This window comes from Ovis aries, chromosome 16 (assembly GCF_016772045.2).
Source record: "Ovis aries strain OAR_USU_Benz2616 breed Rambouillet chromosome 16, ARS-UI_Ramb_v3.0, whole genome shotgun sequence".
NCBI lineage: Eukaryota > Metazoa > Chordata > Mammalia > Artiodactyla > Bovidae > Ovis > Ovis aries.
In genome coordinates this window covers 53,917,676-53,934,568 of record NC_056069.1, presented here as the reverse complement: position 1 = coordinate 53,934,568, position 16,893 = coordinate 53,917,676, and the positions used below count along the sequence as shown (strand labels likewise).

The 16,893-nt window shown below is 38.6% G+C and overlaps 1 protein-coding gene and 1 non-coding gene across 7 annotated transcripts in view; one reads left to right on the top strand and one right to left on the bottom strand.

Moving 5' to 3' along the window:
- CDH18 (cadherin 18) overlaps window positions 1-16,893 on the bottom strand; it is a 1,280,123-nt gene that overhangs the window by 200,632 nt on the left and 1,062,598 nt on the right. The window lies entirely within an intron of this gene.
- On the top strand, window positions 2,001-2,072 carry TRNAW-CCA (transfer RNA tryptophan (anticodon CCA)). Its single transcript has one exon. It is a non-coding gene; the product is annotated as a tRNA-Trp (tRNA).

Genomic DNA, 16,893 nt, shown 5'->3' with positions numbered 1-16,893 from the left:
TAATTTTAATGATGAATTAGAGAAAGAAAAACTTAGTTTTGAATTTACATAGCACTTTTAGTTTATGACTCGAAATCTCTTATTCCTCACAATAAACAAAATTTTGTACATGGAGGGATATTTTTCACTTTAAATTAGAATATATATATATATATACACATAATGAAAAATTTTGACATATTTTGTGACCCTAGTATATATTATTAATATGTTAGCATATTTTGCTTATCTTACAGCAAGGATAATTTTATGGCAGAAGCTAAATAAAGAATTCATTGTGAATTACCACTTACCTCTACCTTGGGATACTTCCTTAATATACACATTTGTTTAAGAGTTTTCCATTAAGGCAGGAAGAAACAGTACATGGCATGGAAATCTATAAACCACTTGTTCTGACCCACACATTAAAGCATCCACATAATAAATCCTAATACTGAATCAGCTTCTTAGAAATCTATGAGTATCCATACAGGAAAACCCTTGCTTAGCAATAGGTTTGTAATTGTAAAACAACCAAGTTTTCCAACTAAGATTCAGTAAAAATTAACATTAACTGATATATATGAAGCCCTTTTATTTTATCACTATATTACATACTTCCTAAGTCAATGTGGGAAGAATGAATAAATGAAGGAAATATTTCCCAGATAATATTACAGAAATAAAGTTGCCAAAACTTATCTCTGGAATTTTTTTTAAGTATTTCAATAGAATTGCTTGTCAAAGGCATTTTTTCATAGCTAGTTGTAAAACTAAAAATATACTTAAAATATTGAGACATAAAGACCTGGCCCTCAGCATCAGCATGATAAACACTTAGAGGTCAGAACAGCCCATCAGAAGCAGCAACAGAAGAATTTAAGTTCTATCAAAACTGTGTTTAAGGAAAAAAGAAATATTTTACCAGAGAGAATATCTGATCTAAAAGATTCCAAAATGAGGATTCATTGTGAGTCTCATCAAAACGATAAGAAAGAACTCTCTCCCGCCTCCCTTCTCTGTTAAATACACTTAGGAACCAAGCTAAAATCATCAATTTGCATTCCTGTTTTTATTTAAAGGGATACATATCTATAGTTAGCAGATACAATAAAAACAAGAATTATGGGTCATCAGGATTATTTTGTGAAAACTAAAAGTCAACTGAAAGAATTGCAGGATCAGGAATAGGGTTAGCACTCTATCTTGCTCTTTTATTACCTCTGTGAATTTACTTAATCTCTCAAAAGAGCAGTTTTCTTATATAAGAATGGAAAAAAATAAGAATAAGCTACAGTTTTTTGAAGTTTAATTAACTTATATGATGTTCTCTGTAGAGTTATAAAACTTACCTGGGATTAAGTAAGCCCTTAACAAGTAGTAACTATCAATGCTATTCATATTACTGCTAACATTTCATACACAGTTTGTGCTAAGTCACTTACTTCAGTCATGTCTGTCTCGGTGTGACCTTATGGACTGCAGCCTGCTAGGCTCCTCTGTCCATGGGATTCTCCAGGCAAGAATACTGAAGTGGATTGCCATGCTCTCCTCCAGGGGATTTTCCCAAACCCAGAGGTTGAACCTACATCTCTTATGTCTCCTGCATGAGCAGGTTCGTTTTTTACCACCAGTACCTCAAGGGAAGCCCCATAATAAAAGATATTGTCCTCTTATTTGGTTGGCATGATAATTAGTTCTATTATTTACATTTCATTTCACATGTAACATTTTTATTACATTCACATGATGGTGGAAGCTAATCATTAGTATATGGTTTTCTTTTTTTTTCATTATAGTTTATTACAAGATATTGAGTGTAGTTCCCTGTATGTGCATGCCTACTCAGGCATGTCCAACTCTCTGCAATCCCATAGACTAGTCTGCCAGGCTCGCCTGTTTATGTTATTCTCTAGGCAAGAATCCAGGAGTGGGTTGCCATTTCCTACTCCGACAGTTCCCAACTTATCCCTCCCTTACATATATCTTATTCTTATAGAGCAAAACTCAAATGGGCTTCCCTGGTAGCTCAGTGGTTAAAGCGTCTGCCTCCAATGCGGGAAACCCAGGTTCAATCCCTGGGTTGGGAAGATCGCCTGGAGAAGGGGATGGCAACCCACTCCAGTATTCTTGCCTGGAGAATCCTATGGATGGAGGAGCTTGGTAGGCTACAGTCCACGGGGTCACAAAGACTCGGACACAACTGAGTGACTTCACTTTCACGTTCACAACTCAAGTAATAATAATATTGTCATTTTTTTCTAAATTAGTCTACAAAGTTGATGTAATTGTATCTGATTAAAATATCAACAGAAATTTGCTTTTTATAATCTGATAAGCTGATCTTAAAGCTGAAGTAAAGCAAGTAGATGAAAATAGCCAGGAAAGTTCTAAATAATATAGAAGATTAGATGTGAAGTGTAGACTAGCCTTGTCAGTATTTATAAGCTGTAGTAAGCAGAGAAATTCACTAAGAGCAGGGCTTTCTGTAGAAGTCATTTCCCTGGCAATTTTTATGTTATTAGCAGTATCTATTTAATTTACTACTTCCTCATGACAGACCTCCAGTATCCTTGTCTGCAAAATTCCATGGGCAAAGGAGCCTGGTGGGCTACAGTCCATGGGGTTTCAGAGCAGGGCACAGCTGAGCATGCACACCTGACAGATCTAGCCCAATGACAGAAATTTCTGGGAGGTTACAAAGCAGGACAGGGAGATTTAGCTCAGAGTGACAGCTGGAAACAAATTAGAAAGGGCCTTTAAGGAAATCACTAGTTAGAAGTGCCTCTGAGACTAATTTTTATGGCAAAGAAGATGTTAGTCAGGCTTAAAAAATGGTGGAAGGAGTCAAGCAGTGATACTGACATTTAATAAAGAGATATGGAGACATCACATTTTTGGGGAAATACTGGAACAAAAGGAGTTTATGCAGTGATGATAAACATGACCCTTGAAAGGCAAAACAAGAGACAGATCAAAAAAGGGTCTGATATCTGTTGTAAAAAAAAAGAGAAAAGAAAAAGAAAGAAAAGAACAGCTTTTATTCTGAAGGTGTTGGGGGAGCTGAGATATATGAAGCAAAAACTGAAATGACTGGATTCTAATTTTTTTGAATATTAATACCAGACTGGAGAAAGTGTTGCATATAGACTGATAATTCTGATGCCACAGGTAGTAAAACCATTCAGAACAATGATGATGGCATAATGGTATATGAGCTAAGGGAGTATCAGGGTGGCCAAGGAGGGACAAATTATATACATATATTATTGAGGTGGAAAATAAAAGTTTTCTTTGTGATGTGCTTAGTTGCTATCATGTCAGACTCTCTGCGACACCATGGACTGTAGCCTGCCAGGCTCCTCTGTCCATGGGGATTCTCCAGGCAAGAATACTGGAGTGGGTCCGTTATGCCCTTCTCCAGAGGATTGTCCCAATACAGGGATCAAACCCAGGTCTTCTGCATTGCAAGCAGATTGTTTACCATCTGAACCACCAACATTTTCTTTAAGTTTAGATAAAAGGATGTGTTTCTTTACAAGTGGAGTTACTAGATATGGAAATGGTTTCATACCTTTGAATACTGGAGTTTTGAACGAACTTGATTTGGCTTGTAATGAGAAACCAACCTACTTTTATTCCCACCTTTGCATCTGCTTTGTGGTCTAATCCTTTTTTTAATGCTCCAGGATAAATCTTTAGACTAGCCCTCAAGCTTTTCAGACACTCCATATAATATACAATATAAATAGTTCCTTGCTTCTGCATAAACATTCCAGACAGGATATTCATTATATAACAACAACCTAGTTCAGACCAGCAGATGCAAAACATGGATCTGCTCAAGTCCTGCTAGCCTCTGGTGGGAGATGAACTAGTTGGTTCCTTCTTTAGGTATTTTTTTTTAACTACTCTCTACTTAGCCGCAATTTTTTAAATGTTTTAAAAATTTTCTATTGGAGTATAGTTACTTTAAAATGTTATGTTACTTTCTGCTGTATAGCAAAATGAATTAGCTGTAATATACATATTTCTCCTCATTTTTGGATTTTCTTCCCATTTCGGTCACTATAAAGCAAAAAAAAACACTCAGTTGTGGATGTGACTGGTGATAGAAGTAAAGTCTGATGCTGTAAAGAGCAATATTGCATAGGAACCTGGAATGTTAGGTCCATGAATCAAGGCAAATTGGAAGTGGTCAAACAGGAAATGGCAAGGGTGAACATCAACACTTTAGGAATTAGTGAACTAAAATGGACTGGAATGGGTGAATTTAACTCAGATGACCCTTGTATCTACTATTGTGGGCAAGAATTCTTTAGAAGAAATGGAGTAGCCTTCATAGTCAACAAAAGAGTCTGAAATGCAGTACTTGGATGGAATCTCAAAAATGACAGAATGATCTCTGTTCATTTCCAAGGCAAATCATTCAATATCACAGTAATCCAAGTCTATGCCCTGACCAGTAATGCTGAAGAAGCTGAATTTGAATGGTTCTATGAAGACTTACAGACTTTCTAGAACAAACACCCAAAATCGATGTCCTTTTCATTATATGGGACAGGAATGCAAAAATAGGAAGTCAAGAGATACCTGGAATAACAGGCAAATTTGGCCTTGGAGTACAAAAAAAAAGTAGGGCAAAGGCTAAGGGAGTTTTTCCAAGAAAATGCACTGGTCATAGCAAACACCCTCTTGCAACAGCACAAGAGAAAACTACACATGGACATCATCAGATGGTGAACACTAAAATAAGATTGATTACATTTTTTGCAGCCAAAGAGGGAGAAGTTCTATACAATTAGCAAAAACAAGATCAGGAGCTGACTGTGGCTCAGATCATGAACTCCTTATTGCTGAATTCATACTTAAATTGAAGAAAGCAGGGAAAACCACCAGACCATTCAGGTATGACCTAAATGAAATCCCTTACGATTATACAGTGGAAGTGACAAATAGATTCAAGGAATTAGATCTGATAGACAGAGTGCCTGAGGAACTATGGATGGAGGTTTGTGACACTGTATCAGTGGCAGTGATCAAGACCATCCCCAAGAAAAAGAAAGGCAAAAAGGACAAATGGTTGTCTGAGGAGGCTTTATGAATAGTTGAGAAAAGAAGAGAAGCTAAAGGCAAAGGAGAAAAGGAAAGATATACCCATTTGAATGCAGAGTTCCAAAAAAATAGCAAAGAGAGATAAGAAGCCTTCCTCAGTGATCAATGCAAAAAAAAAAAAAAATAGAGGAAAACAATAGAATGGGAAAGACTAGAGATCTCTTCAAGACAATTAGAAATACCAAGAGAATGTTTCATGCAAAGATGAGCACAATAAAGGACAGAAATGGTATGGACTGAACAGAAGAACATATTAAGACGAGGTGGCAACAATACATAGAAAACTGTACAAAAAAGATCTTCAAGACCCAAATAATCATGATGGTCTGATCACTCACCTAGAGCCAGACATCCTGGAATGCAAAGTCAAGTGGCCTTAGGAAACATCACTGTTAACAAAGCTTTTGGAGGTAATGAAATTCAAGGTGAGCTATTTCAAATCCTAAAAGATGATGCTATAAAGTGCTGCCCTAAATATGCCAGCAAATTTGGAAAACTCAGCAGTGGCCACAGGACTGGAAAAGGTCCATTTTCATTCCAATCCCAAAGAAAGGCAATGGCAAAGAATGTTCAAACTACCACACAATTGCACTCATCTCACATGCTAGCAAAGTAATGCTCAAAATTCTCTAAGCCAGGCTTCAACAGTACATGAGCCATGAATTTCCAGATGTTCAAGCTGGATTTAGAAAAGACAGAGGAACAAGATATCAAATTCCTAACTTCCGCTGGATCATGAAAAAAGCAAGAGAGTTCCAGAAAAGCATCTACTTCTCTTTCATTGACTATTCTGCAGCCTTTGACTGTATGGATCACAACAAACTGTGGAAAATTCTTCAAGAGATGGGAATACCAGACCACCTGATCTGCTCTTGAGAAATTTCTTTGCAGGTCAAGAAGCAACAGTTAGAACTGGACGTGGAACAACAGACTGGTTCCAAATTGGGAAAGGAGGACACAAAGGCTGCATATTGTGACCCTGCTTATTTAACTTATATGCAGAGCACATCATGTGAAGTTCCAGGCTGGATGAAGCACAAACTGGAGTCAAGATTACCAGGACAAATATCAATAACCTCAGATATGCAGATGACACCACCCTTATGGCAGAAAGCAAAGAAGAACTAAAGAGCATCTTGATGAAAGTGAAAGAGGAGAGCGAAAAAGTTGGCTTAAAACTCAACATTCAGAAAATTAATCATGGCATCTTGTCCCATCATTTCATGGCAAAGGAAACAATGGAAACAGTGAGAGACTTTATGTTTCGGGGCTCCAAAATCACTGCAGATGGTGACTGCAGCCATGAAATTAAAAGACATTTGCTCCTTAGAAGGAAAGCTCTGATCAACCTAGACAGCATATTACAAAGCAGGGACATTACTTTGCCAACAAATGTCCATCTAGTCAAAGATATGGTTTTTCCATTAGTCATGTATGGATGTGAGAGTTGGACTATAAAGAAAGCTGAGCGCTGAAGAATTGATGCTTTCGAAGTGTGATGTTGGAGAAGAATTGAAAGTCCCTTGTACTGCAAGGGGATCCATCCAGTCTATCCTAAAGGAAATCAGTACTGAATATTTATTGGAAGGACTGATGCTGAAGCTGAAACTCCAATACTTTGCCCACCTGATGTGAAGAACTGACTCAGTAGAAAAGACCCTGATGCTGGGAAAGATTGAAGACAGGTGGAGAAGGGAATGAGAGAGGAAGAGATGGTTGGATGCCATCACCAACTCAATGGACATGAGTTTGAGTAAGCTCTGGGAGTTGGTGATGGACAAGGAAGCCTGGCGTCCTGCAGTCCACGGGGTCACAGAGTTGGACACAACTGAGTGACTGAACTGAACTGAACTGATAGAACATTGAATAGAGTTCCTTGTGCTATACAGTATGTTCTCATTAGTTATGTATTTCATATATAGCAACGCAGTCCAGTATTCTTGCTTGGAGAATCTCCATGGACAGAGGAGACTGACAGGCTATAGTCCATGGGGTTGCAAGGATTTGGACACAACTCAGCACAGAGAGAGAGAGTGTGTGTATATACGTCAATCCCAATCTCCCAGTTCATCCCACCCCTCTCTCCCTCCCTTTGTGTCCATATGTTTGTTCTCTATGTTTATGTCTCTATTTCTGCTTTGAAAATGGATTCAACTGTACCATTTTTATAGATTCTACATACATGTATTAATATGTGATTATTTTTCTCTTTCTAATAGCTGAAATTTAAAACACTTCCAGAATCTGACCCAAAAGAAGGTAGGATTTGCTGAAAGCAACGTGATCATATGAGACAGAGTGAGCTGTGGTCTGTGTTAGTGTCCTCTCCATCACTGAGGCATCCTCACTGTATCTTTCTCAGTGTCCATTTTTTGCAGACCTGCAATCGCAATAGCCTTGATATAGACAAGATCTAAAACTTCTCTGGCACCTTACTTAGCATTTCTCATCCTTTGGGTCAAGGGAAGCTGAGACTCTGTCATCAAGGGTTATTTTAAACTTCAGATCTACTCACTTGTGCAGAATCCCCATGGTTGTCTTACTTTTCTCTCTCTGGGGTACATTCATCTTGCTAGAAGTATAGACTTGGCTTTCTGTCTCTGCCACCTTAGCTATATTTTTGTAGCCTCTCCTGCTGGCCCCTGGGGTCCTCAAGTCCCAGTTAAGAGATCACATACTCTTGCTGTGCTTCCCTTCAAATCTCCTTGACTTGGCTTAAGATGAAGGGAAGAATTCCATATTTTTGCCCAAGAAGGGGCTGGCAGAAGTGATTGACGGGCAAGATGCTTCAAATTTTCTATTAAGGTCCCATCTGCCACATTTTTGACCACTACCTCTCTTAGCAAAGGCAGGTGCTTGACTGTTTAATGTTCCCCAAAGGACACTTGAGTCATTCCTTTTGGAATTAATGATAGACAACTCCTACTTCTCCCCAGAGGGAGATGAAATGGCCCTATTGTTTTTCTTTCTCAGCCTTTCTTAGAGTCCTCAGTGGAATTGTTAAAATAATAGGAGAGGCTAACTTGCAATCTGTTACACAGGCCTTTAAAAATAGAACGTATGTATTTTAATCTTGGTTTGGATTCCCATGAGGGTATTTTTGGAGATGGTGGAGGCATAAGTGAGAGGAGGAAAAGAAGTTACAAAACATCTCTAATGTTCTGGGGTTTTTTGGTCTTGTGCAGATTAAAAAAACTCCCCCTTACATCCTATGTATTTGAAAATAGTATTTAAAATACTTGAAAATACTTTGTAATATTTAAATCATATGTGCATATATGAAACTAATCACAGGCATATCTCATCCTAATGTGCTTTGTTCTCTTGGGCGTCTCAGATATAAAGGCTTGTGGCAACTCTGAGTAGACCAAGTCTATGGATGTCATTTTTCAAAAAGGGTTTGCTCTCCTCATGTCCCTGTGTCACATTTGGTAATTCACACAACATTTAAAACTTTTTTATTATTATGATACTTGCTATGCTGCTCTGTGATCTTTAATTTTACCACTATGACTCACTGAGGGGCTTTCCTGCTAGCTCAGTGGTAAAGAATCTGCCTGTAATTCTGGAAATGCTGGTTCAATCTCTGAGCCTAGAACATCCTCTGGAGAAAGAATTGGCAACCCACTCCAATATTCTTGCCTGGAGAATTCCATGGACAGAGGAGACTGGAGAGCTACGTACAGTCCATGGGGTCACAAAGAGTTGGACGTGACTTAGCAACTAAACAACAACAATATGACTCACTGAAAGCTCAGAAGATGATTAGCATTTTTAGCAATTAAAAAGTATTTTTAAATTAAAGTAAAAGTGAAGTCATTCAGTCGTGTCTGACTCTGCAATCCTGTGGACTGTAGCCTACCAGACTCCTCTGTCCATGGGATTTTCCAAGCAAGAGTGCTGGAGTTGGTTGCCATTTCCTTCTCTAGGGGATCTTCCTGACCCAGGGATTGAACGCAGGTCTCCCACACTGTAGGCAGATGCTTTACCATCTGAGCCACTAGGGGAGTCCCTTAATTTTTAAATTAAAGTTTAAACATTTTTTGACATAATGCTATTTCACACTTGTTGTTCAGTCACTAAGTTGTGTCCAGCTGTTTGTGACCCCATGGACTGAAGCACACCAGGCCTCCTTCTCTTTCACCATCTCTCAGAGTTTGCTCAAACTTATGTCCACTGAGTCAAGGATGCCATCCAACCATCTTGGCCTCTGTCACCCCCTACTGTTCCTGCCCTCAATTCATCCCAGCATCATGGCCTTTTTAAACTACAATACACTGTAAATACAATTTTTATGTATACTGCGGTTTACTGTGGTATTTGTTTTATCATAGTTGTCTGAAACTGAACCCTTAATATCTCTGATGTATGCCTGTACACGTATATGTGCATATATAAATGCCAATATACATGCATGTGTATATATGTTTCAATGTATACTAATAAAATATACAAAACCGTGTGTGTGTGTGTGCATGCTCAGTCTCTTCAGTTGGGTCCAGCTCTTTGTGAACCTATGGACTATAGCCCATAAGGCTCTTTTGTCCATGGGATTTTCCAGCCATGAATACTGGAGTGGGTTTCCATTTCTCCTTCAGGGAATCTTTCTGATCCAGGGAGCAAATCCATATCTCTTGCATCTCCTGAACTGAAGGCAGATTCTTTATTGCTAAGCCACTGGGGAAGCCCATACAAAACATATGCCTATGTACCCCATACTGTCTTATGTTCTTCACACATTTTCCGTGTACTTACACCTCACAAATACCCTGTGAAGTCCGCAAGCTGTATATTAGCTACTCAAGAATTCCATGTAGTCTTCCAAAACCAACCACTGTATTTGATAACTATATGCATTTTTATATTATAAATGCTAAAGTTGATGCATAAGGGAACACATATATTTCTGAATAAGAGAGTGTCTCTCTAAATTGTCTTTTTCTTAAACTGAGTTTTAATTAAGGTTTTTGGAGTACATTATTTTATCCTTTAATATATTTGCTAGTGTTTAAATCTTGCAATTATATTTAAGTCAACATTTCCTTTCTTATATATTTAATCAAATAACTCTCTGTAAAGCATCTATATATGAGCAATGGCAGTTGGATATATCATATTAATTAAGTACCACAATAGATATTTCCTTTCAGACTATCCTCCCTCTAATTTGATATAAAACTTTTAAACTGCAGGAAAAAGTGACAACAAACCCCAGAGCTCTGCTAGGTGATTGAGAGAATCAGTTATCCCAGTGTCACTGGAAGCAAAATCAATTCATGTGTTCTGTCATCCTTAGAAAGTACTCTCTAACATGCTGTCAGCAATAAATTTTACAGGATTTCCCCAAAGTCAATTGCTCCTTCTATTTGGGATTACGATGAAAGCAAATTGATTCTTCCCATACATAGAAGAAGCACAAGAGAAGACATACTTTTAGTCCACTCACTTATTTATTTATTTATTTATTTTACTGACAGATTTCTCCTGGCTCACTAATGTAATGTCCTTAGTAATTGAAATTCTGACTGTGAAATATATTCAGGCATAACCAACAGGAATGCAATTTCCCTTAAAGCTACCTTCATGCAAGTAGGCAGGAAATTTATTTTTGAGTAACTTATCTCTGAGTACATTAAAAAAAAAAGGCAACTCTTTCTAACATTTTAACCACAATTAATGCCAGGATATCATATTTAATTTTAACTTACTATATCTCCCATAATCTAGTGATGATCACATTTTTATTTTTCTTTGATTGAACAACAGCATTTTAAACCTTTTAATAAACCCTTAATTAACATATTTTTAAATAGAAAAGATACGTAAAAATCAAGCTAAAACCACTGCTAAGCAAAACAACTACAGGTGGATCATGTTGCCATTTGAACAAGTTCTATTGAGGCTGACTATAAGGAAAGCGTGGAGACAGGCATACATTTCCTCCCTCCTTTTGAACAGTATAGATATATAGCTGAATTTAAGAGAATTATTTCAAATCGATTAGAATTTGCTGAAAATACATAATGGTTCAGTTTTACGGAATCCATGTGCCAATGCAGGACAAACAGGTTCAATCCCTGAGTCAGGAAGATCCCCTGAAGGGATCTTTCCTTTCTAGAGAAGGAAATGGCAACCCACTCCAGTATTCCCGCCTGAGAAATTCCATAGAGAGGGAGCCTGGCAGGCACAGTTCATGGGGTTGGAAAAAAGTTGACCTGACTTAGCAACTAAACAACAACCACAAAGATATATGTGTCAACTGCCAGGCTGGAATGACTAAATGTTAACAAGGAGGAAAAAGAACAAGCAATCAAACAAAAACAGAAACTGATGAAATGTTAATTTCTGTTGACAAATATTCACATGAGAGCTGACCACTTTTGATATTTGTACAGAAAATAACAAATGGAATTAACTTCTGTACATATTAGGGAGTCCCCAGTGCTAGGTCAGGTTCCAAGCAGAACACCAGTATCTCAACTAAAGATGCTGGAGTGACATCAGCAACAAGACTAAGACATAATCATGGACAGCATCCAGCCTCAACAACAAAGATTTGGCATCCATCCTCAGATAAAAATGCCTTAGTGAGAGCTATGGGGTCCACATCTTGTGCCAAAGGATCTGGGAGGAGTCTCACCTACCCATGCATGTGGGAATAGGCACACAGACCTCAGTCACAACTGTGGGTCGGGTCCTACAGTCGCAGTGAATTGGCTCCAGCCCCTGTCAACACCTGTCTTGGGAGGCCCTGGGAGAAGAAGGTCTTATATGATCACCCATGGCTGAGAGTCTATGCAGAAATCAAGGTTTCCAGCAGAGAAGTTCCAGTACATCACTGGGATAAAAACACTTGGGACTGAATACATTGAAGGGGGTAAGAGGGACTGTTTGACTTTATCTGGGTCATTCCCTTCCCTGAGGTGGCCCAGCTTAGTGCCAAGTGAGACCTTTTCAAGACATGAGTTACCCTTAGGGGGAAGTGAGATCAGGTGGGTAAATGCCTGGTTGTCCCAGCTGTGTGGGACTTAGCCAAAGAAGCCCAAGTGTCTCTCGCCCCTTCTAGAGCACTGAGAAGTGAGCTCTATGAATGGGGGCCCTGGAAAAGACCTGAAAAGCAGCAAGGAGGACCATCAAAGAGCATTCAAGGGACATGGATCCTACCAATTGTATCACAGCCTCCATCAAGAGGCAGTCCATGAGCCTCTGAGGATGCCCCACCTCCTGGTTCCCTCACATGGCTCCCAGGCACTCCCAGCATGGTACACCCCTCACCCCTCTACTCACCCCACCCTGTGGCTGGCTCTTTGCACATGCATAAAACTGTCCTTTGGCAAATGGCTGTTGACCACTTGCAGAAAATCAGCCTAACTATGTGGCCCAGGAAGAGATCACAGAGCTTAACTTCAGGGCACTCTGGAGAAAGCAAAAGAGGCTGTCAGCACTTGCCCTTAAGTGTTGCATGATTAAGGGAAGGCATACAAATGTAAGAATGTTGCCACAAGAGGGAGCAAGAAATTGTGAAGCAGGCATATCCACGGAAAGTCTGCATCCCTCCCAGGGCTGGTAGAGGATATTTCTCTCCCAAAGTCAGTCCTTAAAGACCAGAAAGTGTTAGTTGCTCAGCTGTGTCCAACTCTTTGGGACCCCATGGACTGTAGCATGCCAAGCCCCTGTTCACAGTATTCTCCAGGCAAGAATACTGGAGTGGTTTGCATTTCCTTTTCTCAGGGGGTCTTCCTGACACAGAGATTGAACCTGGGTTTCCTGCATTGCAGGTGGAGTCTGTACATCTGGGCCACCACTAAAGTCCCTAAAGATTGGAGGAGGTAGTTATCATTGCATATGCAAAGACAGCATCTCAAAACTTCAAGAAATCAAAAAAAAAAAAAAATCAAGGAAACTTGGCTCCACTCATGGATCACAACTATTGTCCCTAAATACATCGACATAGAATTAAAAATAGCTTTCTAAAGGAGTAAAAAATAGCTAGAAGAAAATACAGAAAGATAGTTTAATGAAATTAGGAATATAATACCTGAATAAAATGAGAAGTTTAATAAAGAAATTTCATAAGAAATGAAATTCTGGAGCTAAAAATGAATAGATTAAATAAAAAAATGAAATAGAGAAAATAGAGAAAAATCAATAACAGAAGAAATCAATAGGAATTTTAAAAATCTGTGAATTAGAGGATAAGAACTTGGAAACTGTCCAGTAAGAGGAGAACAAAGGAAAAAGAATGGAAGAATGGAAGTGTAAGTGATGTATTGAATAACCTCAAAAAGAAACAGCCATCAAAGTATTGGAGACTTATAAGGAAAAGAGAGGTGAGAACTTCTCAAATATATGGAGAGATCTGCATATCCAAGTTTAGGAAGGTCATGGGTCACCAAAAAATGCAAGTTAGAGATTTTTTTTAAGACACACTATAACAAAATGTGGTTAAAAATGAAAAGCAAGGAGAATCTTCAGAAAAAGAAACAAGTTATAATTCAAAAAGAAAATACCATAAAACTATCAACAGATTTCTCACATGATGGTTCAGGCCATGAGAGAGTAGGATATGGGGTCAACATTTAAAATATTAAGGAATTCATACAATTCAATAGCCAAAAATAAAATCTAAATGAGAAAGGTGAGACATTCTTCTAAAGAAGACATGTAAACAGTCATCAGGTATGTGAAAAGATGTGTAATATCACTAATCACCAAAAATGCAAATTAAACCCACAGTAATATATCACCTCAGATCTATTAGAATGGCTATCATGAACAAGACAAAAGATAACAAGCAACTGGTGAGGGTGTGGATTAAAGGAAATCTTATGCATAGTTGATGGGACTATATTGTGGAACAGTACGAAAGTTCCTCAAAAAAATAAAAATGGAATGACCAACAATTTCAACTTCTGAATTTCAACAAATTCTGCAATTTCAATGACCCGACAATTTCACTTCTGGGTATATATCCAAATGAAAGTAAATCAGGATCTCAGGAGATATCTACACCCCCATGTTTGAGACAACATGATTCACAATAGTCAAAAAATGGAAACAATCCATCTACCTACAGATGAATAGTTAAAGAAGATGTGGTATGTATACACTCATGAACACAATGGAGTATTACTCAACCTTGAGAAAGAAGGAAATTCTAACATTTGTGACAATAGGGCTGAAACTTGTATTATATTATACTAAGTGAAACAAGCTAGATTGAGAAGACAAATACTCTATGGAATCATGTTCTTGTAAAGTCTAAAAACACCAAACTCATAGAAACAGAGAGTAGATGGGTGTTTGCCAGAAAATGGGGGTGGGAGGTTGTGTGGGAAGATACCAGTCAAAAGGGCACCAAATCCCCTCTTATAAGATATTAATATATCTGGAGATCTACTGTACAGCATGGTGACTATAGTTAACACTATGGTACTGTGTACTTAACTGTTGCTAAGATAATAGATCTTGAGTGATTTCACCACAAAAACGAAATGATAACTATTTGAGATGATGAAGTTATTAACTAACCCTTCTGTGGTAATCATTTATCAGTATGAGTATCAAGGCATCACACTGTACACCTTACACTTTATACAATGTTATATGTCAATTATCTCAGTGAAGCTAAAAAATGGTAGATGCCAATTTAACCTGTGTGTAGCTATTTATTCATACAACTATCTTAGAGCAAGTAGTGCTTAGATGATTATAATAACAGAAATATAAACAACAGCCTTCCAATCAATATTCAGCCTTCTTTATGGTCCAACTCTCACATCAGTACATAACTACTGGAAAGACCATAGCTTTGGCTATATGGACTTATGTCCACAAAGTCTCAGTCATGTCCGACTCTTTGTGACCCCCTTGATTGTAACCCACTAGGCTCCTCTGCCCATGGGAATTCTCAGGCAAGAATACTGGAGGGGGTTGCCATTTCCTTCTCCAGGGGATCATCCCAATCCAGGGATCAAACCAGAGTCTCCTGTGTTAACATGTTTCACGCAGAGCCTTTACCTCTGAGCCACTAGGAAAGCCCCACTGACAGGTGTAGTTACAGTGCAAGTAGAGTTGTGAAGTTGAGAAAGATTTGATAAAAGAGATATTTTTGTTGCTGGAGTTGAAGAGCAGGGGGGCATCTTCAGCCGAGAGGCCTGAGAGCAGCTGCTCAGGGATGACAGTATCCACCTCCACCTCAGAGCAGCAAGAAAACTGGGATCTCAGTTCTACAAAAGCCTGGGACTACATTCTGCCAACAAGCTGAAAGAGCCCCCCCACAGAGCCCCAGAACCTCAGGATAAAAACAAAAACTGAGTCAGCTAACACCTTGATTTCAACTTGTGAGACTCCCAGCAGACAATCTGGTATAGCCCACCTGAACAACTGTGACAACATAGTGCTACTCTTTCAAGCCTCTTAGTTTGTGGTAATTTGTTAAACAGCTGTAGAAACTAATGCTAAAAGAGGGGACTGAATACAAACCTCATTTCCTGTGGGAGGGCAAAAAAATTCAAACACAAACCAAAACATTGGGAAGGGTGATAAGCATATTGACTATATAATTATCCTTTTGGCTTTGAAAGAAAAGTTACTATTATATTTGCATATCTATTTAAGTTTGAACAGTACTTAATTTCAAATCTTTTAAATTTCTGTTTCCTTTTTATTTTCCAATTAAATACCCCAAACATATATTTTAGAATCAGAAAAGAATTGAGGTTCTTGGGCAAATTTTATTTCTTAAAGTGTTTGTGTAAAAAAAGGCAAAGACTGATAACTTATAGCATCCTTTAATCTATTTGCTGGCCAAAAAAGAAATAAGTTATATATTTGAAATGTAGTTCATAAAAGAGGATATTTCTTTTAAAATAAAATAATATTAAAGTTTCTTCTACTTTTTACTTCCCTGGTAGCTCAGGCCGTAAAGAATCTGCCTGCAATATGGGAGACCAGAGTTCAGTCTCTGGGTTGGGAAGATCCCCTGGAGAAGGGAATGGCAATCCACTCCAGTATACTTGCCTAGACAATTTCAGGGGCAGAGTGGCTTAGAGGGTTACAGTCCGGGGGGTCCCAAAGAGTCTGACCTGACTGAGTGACTAACACTTAGACTTTTTACTTTATTTTCCTTTCAATAAGACTAGTGAGAGAATAGACTTAAAAATTTAATTGGCAAAGTGAGATTCAAATACAATATCTCATGTTAGTCATTACATTTTTGGAAATACTTTACAAAACATAATAAAAATATCAAAAAATACACAGAATGACCTGTAGGTAGAATGGAGCTTGGAAAAGAAAGGTTTTATCAAGCATAATGCCATAATTTGGAGATAAGAAGGATTTTGCAAGGAGAAATAAGAACTTTCTAAGAGCCTGACTCACATACACTCAAGCACAGATGGATAGTGAGTACTGAACTTGCCCTCCTCTGTGAGTTGAGTTTAGGGATCACCTAATGGTTGACCTGAAGGAGGCATTGGCACCCCACTCCAGTACTCTTGCCTGGAAAATCCCATGGACGAAGGAGCCTGGTAGGCTGCAGTCCACAGGGTCGCTAAGAATCGGTCACGACTGAGCGACTTCACTTTCACTTTTCACTTTAATGCATTGGAGAAGGAAATGGCAACCCACTCTAGCGTTCTTGCCTGGAGAATCCCAGGGACGGCAGAGCCTGGTGGGCTGCCGTCTATGGGGTCGAACAGAGTCGGACACGACTGAGGTGACTTAGCAATGGTTGACCTGGGGCTTCTTGGTTGTGCTAGTGGTAAAGAACTCGCCTACTAATGCAGAAAA